We start from the raw sequence: 12,107 nt of genomic DNA on the forward strand, positions 1-12,107 counted from the left end.
GCCGAGCCAATGGATAAAGCGCAATACATGCTGAGCTGAGAACACGACCTAGGACTTGAGTGGGACCTGGACTCCTGGCACACCCATTTCAATACTGCCTTCAAGGGGATCCTTTACACATCCTTAGTGGAGGCAGACGTCAAAGTCTTTACCCGCTGGTACCTGGTCCCCACCCGCCTTGCTAAGTTTTACCCTCAGTCCTCTCCCTTATGTTTCAGAGGGTGTGGGCACCTAGGTTCGCTCATTCACATTTTATGGGAATGTCCCAGAATCAGAAACTTCTGGAATAAGACTTTTGCTCTGATCCGCAAGGTCACTGGCCATGCAGCCCCTCAATCCCCAGCATTTGCCCTTCTGAATGATAGAATCCCCCACATCCCCAAACACACTCAATTTTTGATTCACTTTATCCTACTGGGTGCTAAGTTAACTATAGCCAGGTCCTGGAAATCCCCTAGGGTTTCCTTCCCGAACCTGAAACAAAAAATCACCTGGATTATGTTTCAAGAAAAAACTTCCTATGCCATTCTTGACAAAATGGACAAATTTAAAAGGGTGTGGGAACCCTGGGCTAGTCACATCGGGACCCTCCTTTAGCCTTTAGTCTCAGTAACCGGGTTCATCGTTTGCTCCACCCTGAGAGCTGAACTCCCCCCCAACCACCTCCCACTCTCCTTGGCCCAGGCACCTTCCGCTCCGTACTGACCACCACCCCTCTTCTTCCACCCTTTCTTTTCTCCTTCTCACTTTCCCCCTCTTGTCTCTTCCCTTCCTCCCCCCGGCACAGCCGGGCTGAGGGAGGGCGGCTGACGTTTCTCTGAACAGGCTTTGGCTTAATAGGTGCTTCTAGGCCTGAACTATTCGCATTATCTATTGTTTGCTACACCTTCCCAGGGGCTAATCCCCGCGTCTAGCTGTGAGCCAAGCCTTTGATTAGGACCCCCTGGGGTCTCTGCCAGGTTTTATCTTTTAGTTTTCTAGATAGTTTCGTTCTTAGAATACGCTTAGCAGGGTATGATGTGATTTGAAATCAGCTGGACCTTGGATCCGGGTGGGCCACGGGGCTCCGACACAGTGAGTTCCCTGTCGGGGTGTCGGGGCTTCAGGCCGCCGGGAGAGAGGGTTCATTTATGCTTATTATTTTATGTCTCTCCTTTATGGTTCCCCTAGTACTCCTTTCTCTTTTTCTCTACTCTGATTTTCTTCAGGAGTTAAATACTCACCCTAGATGTTTTTGTCAAACCATACTCCTGATCCCTTCAGGTTCTAGGATCTCCTTGCTGTTATTTCTAAAGATTTATATCAGATACTTTGGTACGGAACATCTTTTTTCTCTTGTACAGCCTGTTATGTTTTCATTTTTAAGATCTCCCCTGCGTGGGAGTTTCATCTCTGTTATGACCCCAATATTTCAATAAAACTCTTTTAAACTTTAAAAAAAAAAAAAAAAAAAAAAATTAGCCTAATGCCCTAGACACACGGTCGGACTTTACGACGGAAAATGTGCGATCGGATTGTGTTGTCAGAAAATCAAATCATGTGTGGGCTCCATCTCACTTTTTCCGTTGGAATTTCCGACACACAAAGTTTGAGAGCTGGATCGAAAATTTTCCGACAGCAAAATCCAATTGTTTAAATTCCGATTGTGTGTAGACAATTCCGACAAACAAAGTGCTACGCATGCTCAGAATAAATTACCAGATGAAAGCTATTGGCTACTGGCCCGTTTATAGTCCCATCGTATGTGTTCTATGTCATCGCGTTCAGAACGATCGGATTTTCCGACAACTTTGTGTGACTGTGTGTATGCTAGACAAGTTTGGGCCAAAATCTGTCTGAATAAATCCAACGTATTTTGTCATCGGAAAGTCCGACCGTGTGTACAGGGCATTAGTGGGGTTGATTTTTTTAAAGGCAAATAGACTGTTCCTTTTGCAAGGGAAGTTGCTTTTTACCCTGAGCTTAATGAATGAGGGGAAACTCTGATGACTTCATCATCCAATCATGTGCAAGCAAATTGCTCGTCCTTGCATGCAATTGGTTATTCTTTGCAAAGTTCTAGGGTAAATTCCCCTTCCCTAACAAAGTGAACAGCCTACTGGCCTTTAATAAATTAACCCTAGTGTGTTTGTAAATTCAAAGAAAGCTGAGACTCAATGAGAAATGTAACCAATCCCAGTTTTACATATATCATAAAATATATGCACTTGATGTTGTTTGAGCTGACCAGATTCACCTGAGACTCTTGTATTAGTTTTGTTTAATGCAATTATTCTACTTTAGACTCAAATTATAGCGTATGTTGTGTCTAGACAATAGCAGGTTTCTAAATTAGACACACATCTCAACAACCAACAGAAAACTGAAGATGGAATGAAAATTTCTACCTATTTGTCTACTATATGTGTATGCAACATTTTCGTTCTAACACTTTAATCAGGTAGTTTTAGCTGCCAGGAATTATAAACGGAATATTGGATTATCTCTGCTATAAAAATAGCATATTTGACATGATAAACTATTTGTATAGCTCCATGTATGCTATATGGGATCCATTAGGACAAAGAGCTGCCATAGATCATCAACATCAAAATAGTTGATCAACTTAACCTGTAGTTGTTTATTTCATTAGCTTCAATAAATCCCATGTTAAATAAAATCTATATTAACCTACATAAACATAACTTAAATCTTCAATACCACTGTACTAATATATGCAGGTTAACCTTTAGGATGCAACAATTACTCACATTTCTATGATATGCAGCCATCTAACATATGGCTAGTGAACCACACACTGTCCCACTTACAGCACCGAGTGTCCCTGATACATTCTGAACACCTGTTGCTTTATCAGGGGCTCCAAATGTCGTATTTGTGAGTGGGAGTTGAACAAATAAAATGTCAATGTTTTATGAATAAATTTCTGTCTATTTAATATCGCTCACATATTGCAAATAGCAGTGCTTGTGCAGACGCCACAGTTAGATCATTTTTCACAGAATGCTGGCTACTGAAATGTTATATTGTCTTTTGGGAACACAAATATGTACATTGTCCTATGAATATCTCTTCTCTTTGTGTCATCACTTGTCTGTAATGCCCAAAAGTGACTAAAATAACGTGTTTTTTTTTTTGTTTATTTTTTACCAACCACTAAACCTAAAATACAGATCTGGTATGCTGGAAGAATTTTCTTAATTATATAATAATAATAATAATAATAATTACATATATAGACATATACACCTAACTGTTCTTTCATCAAAGTCATGCCCAGAATGACCAGGCATTTACAAAAAGTATGAATAGAGCAACAGAGTTGAGCAATAAGTATAAGCACGGGCAAGTGAGGGCTCTCCTTGCAAAGACCCCTTATCTTTGCATGAGAAAAGTGACAGATTCTCTATAAGGAGGTAAAATAGTCAAATTGCAGTTCAACAAATGGCTATTTTGTTGTCTAGAATTTAAAGTGAAGCTATAGGCCAAATAAAACATTACATATCAGATGCAGTCACTAAAGATAATAACTATATTTAACACAGTGGTTTCTTCCTCGTAGTTTTATCATCTGTTCAACTTGCCTGTAGATATGTTATTTTTTCACTTCACTTTTAATGGGTCAAGCTGTCCAGCAAAAGTGACAGTTAGAAGGGCTGAGATAAACTATATACAGTTACACTGCCAGGGATACTTACAGCAATTCATTTTTATTCAGTACTAATACATATGCTCTTGGAAGAACTGCCAAACAAGTGTTAAAGTGGATGTAAACCCAATGTCATGCTTTCTAAACTACTGCCATAGGGGTTATCTATAAGGATATACATTCCTCCTGCATGTATCCCTACCTGTAAAATGTCTCTCCTCTGTTTGTAATGAGACCCGAAAAACTGCAGATTCTGTGGGTGGGTCTGTTGTCTGGAGCTTGGTGGGTGGATTCGTGATGTCAGTAGACTCCCCGCCAACCTCTACACTCCCCTTGTCAATATGCATTTTCTCCTGTTTATTTCTTACACTGAACTTCTGCTATGATCTATAACATCCAGTGAAAAGACAGAAAAGTAACCACATGATTTCAGCATGCCCAATTATGCTGAGGTGTGGAACATCCAATCCTGGCAGAGCAGCAGAAGAAAGGAGTGGGAGGGAATTAAAAAAATAATGCATGTCTCTTAGGCTATTGCACAAGATATAAAAATTACCTGTCACTCACAGCAAGGGGGTGGATTTGACAAAGTTTTTGCTCTGTTTCTCAAGATGTATCTCACTGAACAATAAAAGAGGAATGTTCAGAGATGGAATAACTCTTTGCAGCAAGTCTGGGCTCAAATGATAGGAAATCGTATACTCTACATTATGACATAAGAGAAAAAAAAAAAAATTGGGTTTACATCCACTTTAACTAGAATTAAGCCTCACGCACACAGAATATGTTTATTCCTCCCCTTTGAACCTGGCAGGAAAATAGCAGCTTAAAATGTGCCTAAAGCCATGTTCTGCACATGTGTTTAGATGCATTTAGGCGCATCAAGTGTTTGGACATCCATTGATTCCATTGGCCAGTATTAAAGCTGTATTAGTAGTATTTGTTTACTTTTGTAGGCTTTCTTTCCTTTATTTTCACTTGGTAGCCTGGCGGCCAGTAGGTCTGTTGTTAAAAAAAAAACAAAAAAAAAACAAGCTCATCAAATATCAGGGCTGAAACAAACCATTTAACAATAGCAGGGGTGCTTCCAGTTATTAGATTTTTTACATTTACATGTAAAACCTTTATCCTGTGCTAAGGGTCCATATGAACCTCATTTGATTTTGCATATATATATATATATATATATATATATATATATATATATATATATAAAGTCCTACGTGAGGCTGCTCCCTTGACCGAATCCAGTCAATCCTATACGAGCAAATGGTCTTATACTCTTCAACAACCTATTTCCCTAGGAGAATGGGGTAAAATTTGGGAATCCGGTTCTAAGATATCACGTTGTGTGGGGCAGAGAGAGAGGCTGTTTTCAAAATTCTTCTATTTTGGTATAGGACCCCAGATATGTTTCATGTCCATAATCCCGAAGCCTCCCAGAGGTGCTGGAGATGCAATACTGATGTAGGAAATAATATTTTTGGGGATTGCTCTCTCATTAAACCCTTTTGGGTTTATGTCCAGAATCTTTTACAAAATCTATTGATAACTGTACTCTTAAATCCCTTACATCAGTTAGGTCTCCCCTTTCAGGGTATCTACAAATCTGTAAGATTGGATTTTATCTTATTAGAGGCTAACTGAGTAATACCATGCTGCTGGTTATTCACTTCCCCACCCACCAGCTCCCAACTTCTGTCTACTGTAGCTAATATATGCAGAATGAAGCACCTGACTGCATTAATTGATGATTACTTGTCAAGGTTTAATAAAACATGGGAGGCCTGGGATGATTCTGAATATTGCCCCGAAACTTCTCTTCCAGTACCATAGTAGGATTTGCAATGCTTATCATTTCTGTCCTGAGTTCCTTGGTGTCCTCTTTGCCCCTATTTTTTTCATATTTTGATTTATTACCTGACATGTATGCTTTTGTTATGATTGAGGTTTATACTGTGACATACCTGTGACGAAACGCATCAGGGATGGCTACACGGCAACATTGAGACAGTAACTCCATGTGTGTGAAGGAAGCTATGAGGAGAACGCAACACTGAGTTACCTGGCGTGTTTGGAATCTTAAGAAGGTGGTTTGAATCTTTTATGATGTAAGTGCATTATTTTTAATAAACCGATTACCTTAACCACTTTCAGACCGGACCATTTTGCTGGTAAATGACCAGAGGTCTTTTTACACTTTGGCACTGCGCTGCTTTAACTGGTAATTGCGCGGTCATGCAATGTTGTACCCAAACAAAATTTGCGTCCTTTTCTTCCCACAAATAGAGCTTTCTTTTGATGGTATTTGATTGCCTCTGCGATTTTTATTTTTTGCGATATAAACGTAAAAAGACCGCAAATTTTGAAAAAAAATGATATTTTCTACTTTTTGTTATTAGAAAAATCCAATAAACTCAATTTTAGTCATACATTTAGGCCAAAATGTATTCAGCCACATGTCTTTGGTAAAAAAAAAGTCAATAATTGTATATTTATTGGTTTGCGCAAAAGTTGTCACATCTACAAACTAAGGTACGTTTTCTGGAATTTACGCAGCTTTTAGTTTACGACTGCCTATCTCATTTCTTGAGGTGCTAAAATGGCAGGGCAGTACAAAACCCCCCCAAATGACCCCATTTTGGAAAGTAGACCCCCTAAGGAAATTGATAAGAGGCATGTTGAGCCCATTGAATATTTTATTTTTTTGCCTCAAGCGATTGAATAATGACAAAAAAAAAATTTTTTTTTTTTTTTACACAAAGTTGTCACTAAATGATATATTGCTCACACATGCTATGGGCGTATGTGAAATGACACCCCAAAATAAATTCTGCTGCTTCTCCTGAGTACGGGGATACCACATATGTGGGACTTTTTGGGAGCCTAGCCGCGTACGGGGCCCCGAAAACCAAGCACCGCCTTCAGGCTTTCTAAGGGCGTAAATTTTTGAGTTCACTTCTCACTACCTATTACAGTTTTGAAGGCCATAAAATGCCAAGATGGCACAAAACCCCCACAAATGACCCCATTTTAGAAAGTAGACACCCCAAGCTATTTGCTGAGAGGCATGTTGAGTTCATGGAATATTTTATATTTTGCCACAAGTTGCGGGAAAATTACAAACTTTTTTTTTTTTTTTTTTTTTTTCACAAAGTTGTCACTAAATGATATATTGCTCACACATGCCATGGGCATATGTGAAATGACACCCCAAAATAAATTCTGCTGCTTCTCCTGAGTACGGGGATACCACATATGTGGGACTTTTTGGGAGCCTAGCCGCGTACGGGGCCCCGAAAACCAAGCACCGCCTTCAGGCTTTCTAAGGGCGTAAATATTTGACTTCACTCCTCACTACCTATTACAGTTTTGAAGGCCATAAAATGCCAAGATGGCACAAAACCCCCACAAATGACCCCATTTTAGAAAGTAGACACCCCAAGCTATTTGCTGAGAGGCATGTTGAGTCCATGGAATATTTTATATTTTGCCACAAGTTGCGGGAAAATTACAAACTTTTTTTTTTTTTTTTTTTTTTTCACAAAGTTGTCACTAAATGATATATTGCTCACGCATGCCATGGGCATATGTGAAATGACACCCCAAAATAAATTCTGCTGCTTCTCCTGAGTACGGGGATACCACATATGTGGGACTTTTTGGGAGCCTAGCCGCGTACGGGGCCCCGAAAACCAAGCACCGCCTTCAGGCTTTCTAAGGGCGTTACAGTTTTGAAGGCCATAAAATGCCAAGATGGCACAAACCCCCCCCAAATGACCCCATTTTGGAAAGTAGACACCCCTAAATTTAGGGGTACACTAGTGAGACTAGGTAATAAATGGCGGGTGCCCTGAAACTATAAAAAAATAACTAACCAACCAGCGTCACCTGTAACAGTTATATGGTGATCACTGGTGAAAGGGTTAACTAGGGGGCAATCAGGGGGCTTTATGCGGTAGTATATGGGGGTCCCTGGCGCTATAAAAAGCTGCGGCGAACCTAAATACCTACTTGCCTAACTAGCGTCACCTGTGACACTAATACAGCGATCAGAAAAACGATCGCTTATTAGGCTGGGTTCACACTGGAGCGATGCGGGAACGCCACGAATGCGCGGCGGGTTCCCGCATCGCATGCCTCCCGGCGGCAGTTCACACTGCCCTATGCGAACTGCTGGGAGTGTCAGTGAAATGTTACTGACACCCCCAGATCAGTTCGCATATCGCAGTGCGATCTGCAAACTCGGATCGCATGGTGTGAACACCCATGCGATCCGATTCTGCTGCGGGCCAAAAAAAGGGTCCCGTGCGAATTTGCGGCGGGTGCGGCGGGTGTGGCGGGTGCGGCGAATGGCTGAACTCGAATCGCACAGAGATCGGATGTGATTTGCACTGCAGTGCGAATCACATCCGTTCTCAAACCGCTGCAATCTGAACCCAGCCTTAGTGACACTGGCGACGGGGGGTGATCACGGGGTTAAACCTTTATTGGGGGGGTTAGGGGGGTACCTTAGAACTAAAGGGGGCTAACCCTAACTGCCCTAACAGTTATTAGTCACAAATGACACCCGCCGGGTGATCAGGGGGTTAAACCTTTATTAGGTAATAAATGGCGGGTGCCCTGAAACTATAAAAAAATAACTAACCAACCAGCGTCACCTGTAACAGTTATATGGTGATCACTGGTGAAAGGGTTAACTAGGGGGCAATCAGGGGGCTTTATGCGGTAGTATATGGGGGTCCCTGGCGCTATAAAAAGCTGCGGCGAACCTAAATACCTACCTGCCTAACTAGCGTCACCTGGGACACTAATACGGCGATCAGAAAAATGATCGCTTATTAGGCTGGGTTCACACTGGAGCGATGCGGAAACGCCGCGAATCCGCGGCGGGTTCCCGCATCGCATGCCTCCCGGCGGCAGTTCACACTGCCCTATGCGAACTGCTGGGAGTGTCAGTGAAATGTTACTGACACCCCCAGATCAGTTCGCATATCGCAGTGCGATCTGCAAACTCGGATCGCATGGTGTGAACACCCATGCGATCCGATTCTGCTGCGGGCCAAAAAAAGGGTCCCGTGCGAATTTGCGGCGGGTGCGGCGGGTGTGGCGGGTGCGGCGGGTGCGGCGAATGGCTGAACTCGAATCGCACAGAGATCGGATGTGATTTGCACTGCAGTGCGGTGCGAATCACATTCGTTCTCATAAACCGCTGCAATGTGAACCCAGCCTTAGTGACACTGGCGACGGGGGGTGATCACGGGGTTAAACCTTTATTGGGGGGGTTAGGGGGGTACATTAGAACTAAAGGGGGCTAACTCTAACTGCCCTAACAGTTATTACAGTCACAAATGACACCAATGCAAAAAAAAAAAAAAAAAAAAAAAAAATGACATTGGTGTCACTGTGACTGGGGGGCAGGGGTAATTGGGGGGGTGATCGGGGGGTAAAGGGGGGGTGTGAGTGTGCCTGGCATGTTCTACTGTGTGTGGGATGTGTTGGTGCAACTCACTGATCCGCTCTCCTCCGTGTCGGAACGAAAAATACCGACACGGAGGAGAGAATACATCACTTCCTCTCCTGTGTTTACATTACAGGAGAGGAAGTGATGTCACCGGGGATTTCTATTCGTCGGGAGCGATCGCGAGGGGGTGGCCATGAATGAATGGCCGTCCCCTCGTCCGGGATCGCTCCCGAACGAAAACCGACCGCCGCAGGCACCGGGCGGGGGCCCGATCGGGCCCCCGACCCGCGGGAGGCAAATCACGTACATGTACGTGCTTATGCCTGCCCGTGCCATTCTGCCGACGTACATCGGCGTTAGGCGGTCGGCAAGTGGTTAAGGTGTTTTTACACTATTAGAGGCTCTGTCTCAATTTATATGCCCAGATGTGGAGAGTGTCTTTATTCATCTGGATGGACATCAGTGTGTTTAAGCAGCTCTTCAATAACACTTTCACTTGGGTGAAAGATTTTGGTGGATCAATGAGATTTTCTTTTACTATCGTTTCACACTATTTTTTCACCACTTTAAGTTGGACTGTATTACCATATTGATTTGCATTTTTGGCCTTTTATGTTGATTTTATCACAATGTTAATATTTAGGACATTTGTAGATTAATTAGTGCTCTACCGTGGAATTATTTGGTTATTTTTCACATTGACAATTGTTTCAGCTCATTTGCATGTGTATTGAATATTAAGTGGCAGCACAAACAGGTGTTTTTCATTAGCACAGTGCGCACACATATAAGCTCCACATATTACATTTGGACCTAATATCGCTTTAATTTATTCAGGCCATTTGAATACAGTAAATAAATACTCAAGAGCTGAATTTGCATTTAGGTTCTTTTAGATGCTTTTACACGCGTTTAGGTGTGTTCAGCATTTTTTCTGCTCAAAGGCTCCTCTCTTGAATGTGCTGGTGATGAGTTTGTTCTTCAGCCTCTAAAAGTGCCTAGCCTTGGGTCGGGAGCCTGCTCCCAGCGGCGCGCTCCCAGCCCAGTTCTGAGCTCCGTGGCTGCGGGACCAGCAGACCCGATCGCCGCTGGTGTCCCGCGATTGGGGCACAGAGCTGAAGAACGACGAGAGGTCTGTGTAAACAAACCTCTCCCCGTGCTTCCTAGTGTGGCTGTCACCGATCATCTGTTCCCTTTTATAGGGAAGGATGATCAGTGACGTCACATGCCAGGCCACGCCCCCTACAATAAAAAAAAAACACATAGCATCATACATAACACCTACACTGCCCCCTACTGGTTAACTCCTTCACTGCCAGTGTCATTTACACAGGAATTAGTGCATTTAAATAGCACTGATTGCTGTTTAAATGACAATGGTCCCAAAAATGTGTCAAAAATGTCCGATGTGTCCGCCATAATGTCGCAGTCACAATAAAAATTGCTGATCGCCGCCATTACTAGTAAAAAAATATTAATAAAAATTCTATAAAACGATCCCCTATTTTGTAAACGCTATAACTTTTGCGCAAACCAATCAATTATATCGCTAATTGCGATTTTTTTCTACCAAATATATGTAGAAGAATATGCATCGGCCTAAACTGAGGAAAAAAAATGTTTTTTTATATATATTTTTTGGAGATATTTATTATAGCAAAAAGGAAAAAATATTGCATTTTTTTCAAAATTGTCGCTCTATTTTTGTTAATAGCGCAAAAAATAAAAACCGCAGAGGTGATCAAATACCACCAAAAGAAAGCTCTATTTGTGGGGAAAAAAGAACGCCAATTTTGTTTGGGAGCCATGTCGCACGACTGCGCAATTGTCAGTTAAAGCGACGCAGTGCCGAATCGCAAAAAGGGGCCTGGTCCTTTTGCTGCAAATTGGTCCGGGGCTTAAGTGGATAAAGTGTGAACAACTGGTGCTGTTCTAAATAGTGCAGATGAATTCCTTGATGAACATCCAGTAACAATGAGTATAATTGATGTGTGTTTTGATCACACAAGTGCACCTCTGGCATGACCCAGAGGACCTTAATTCTAATGAAACACATCGGATGGATACCACACATGCCAATCCGGTATACTGGTCAATTGACTTCTGGGATGTCTTGGATCTATTAATGCTTGTTTCTATCGAATTTCAGTAAGTGTTTAGCACTGATTTCTTTTAGTAAACTGTTAAGCAGTGTGGCTGTTTTATCTTTCCTTCAAGGGCCCTACTATGGCGTAAACTTTACCATCAGCCATAAAGCTAGTGACAACTACGGATGTAAAGATTTTAGCAAAAATTTTGGCAACACGCTTAAAAAGAAGTATACATAAGCTTATCCACCCTGACCAGTCAGGATTTATCCTGAATAGGTCTACCAGTATTAATATACGCAGACTTTATTTGAATATGCAAATACCGGTGGACAATGGAGGCTCCAGGGCCATACTGGCCCTGGATGCAGCTAAAGCATTCGATAGTCTCGAGTGGGAATACTTGTTTAAGGCCCTTGCTAGATTTGTATTTGGACCAAATTTCATTAAATGGATAAAATTGCTCTACACAAACCCAAGAGCGAAAATTTAAATTAACAATGAGTTTTCTGAGATGTTCCTGCTGGAACGAGGTACGAGGCAGGGTTTTCCCCTCTCCCCCTTACTGTTCGTCCTGGCAGTGGAACCGTTGGCCATTGCCATTAGGGCTAACCCTGATATACAGGGATTTAGGAGAGGACAGATGGAAAAAATTGCATTGTTTGCCGACGATGTGTTGCTTTTCCTAGGGGATGTCCAGACTTCATTGAAAGCGTTGATGGGAATGATTAGAGAATTTGGTCATATGTCCGGACTAACTATTAATTGGGATAAATCCGCACTACTCCCGTTAGAAATGGAGGCTACTTATACTTCACAGGACATTGTGAATTTGAAGATGGGGGAGAAGCTTAAGTACTTGGGGGTGTGGATCACAAGGGATGTAAATTCCTACCTGGAAGATAAC

This window comes from Lithobates pipiens, unplaced genomic scaffold (genome assembly GCF_037356315.1).
Source record: "Lithobates pipiens isolate NorthernLeopardFrog02 unplaced genomic scaffold, aLitPip1_a1.2 Scaffold_19, whole genome shotgun sequence".
NCBI classification, from domain to species: Eukaryota; Metazoa; Chordata; class Amphibia; order Anura; family Ranidae; genus Lithobates; species Lithobates pipiens.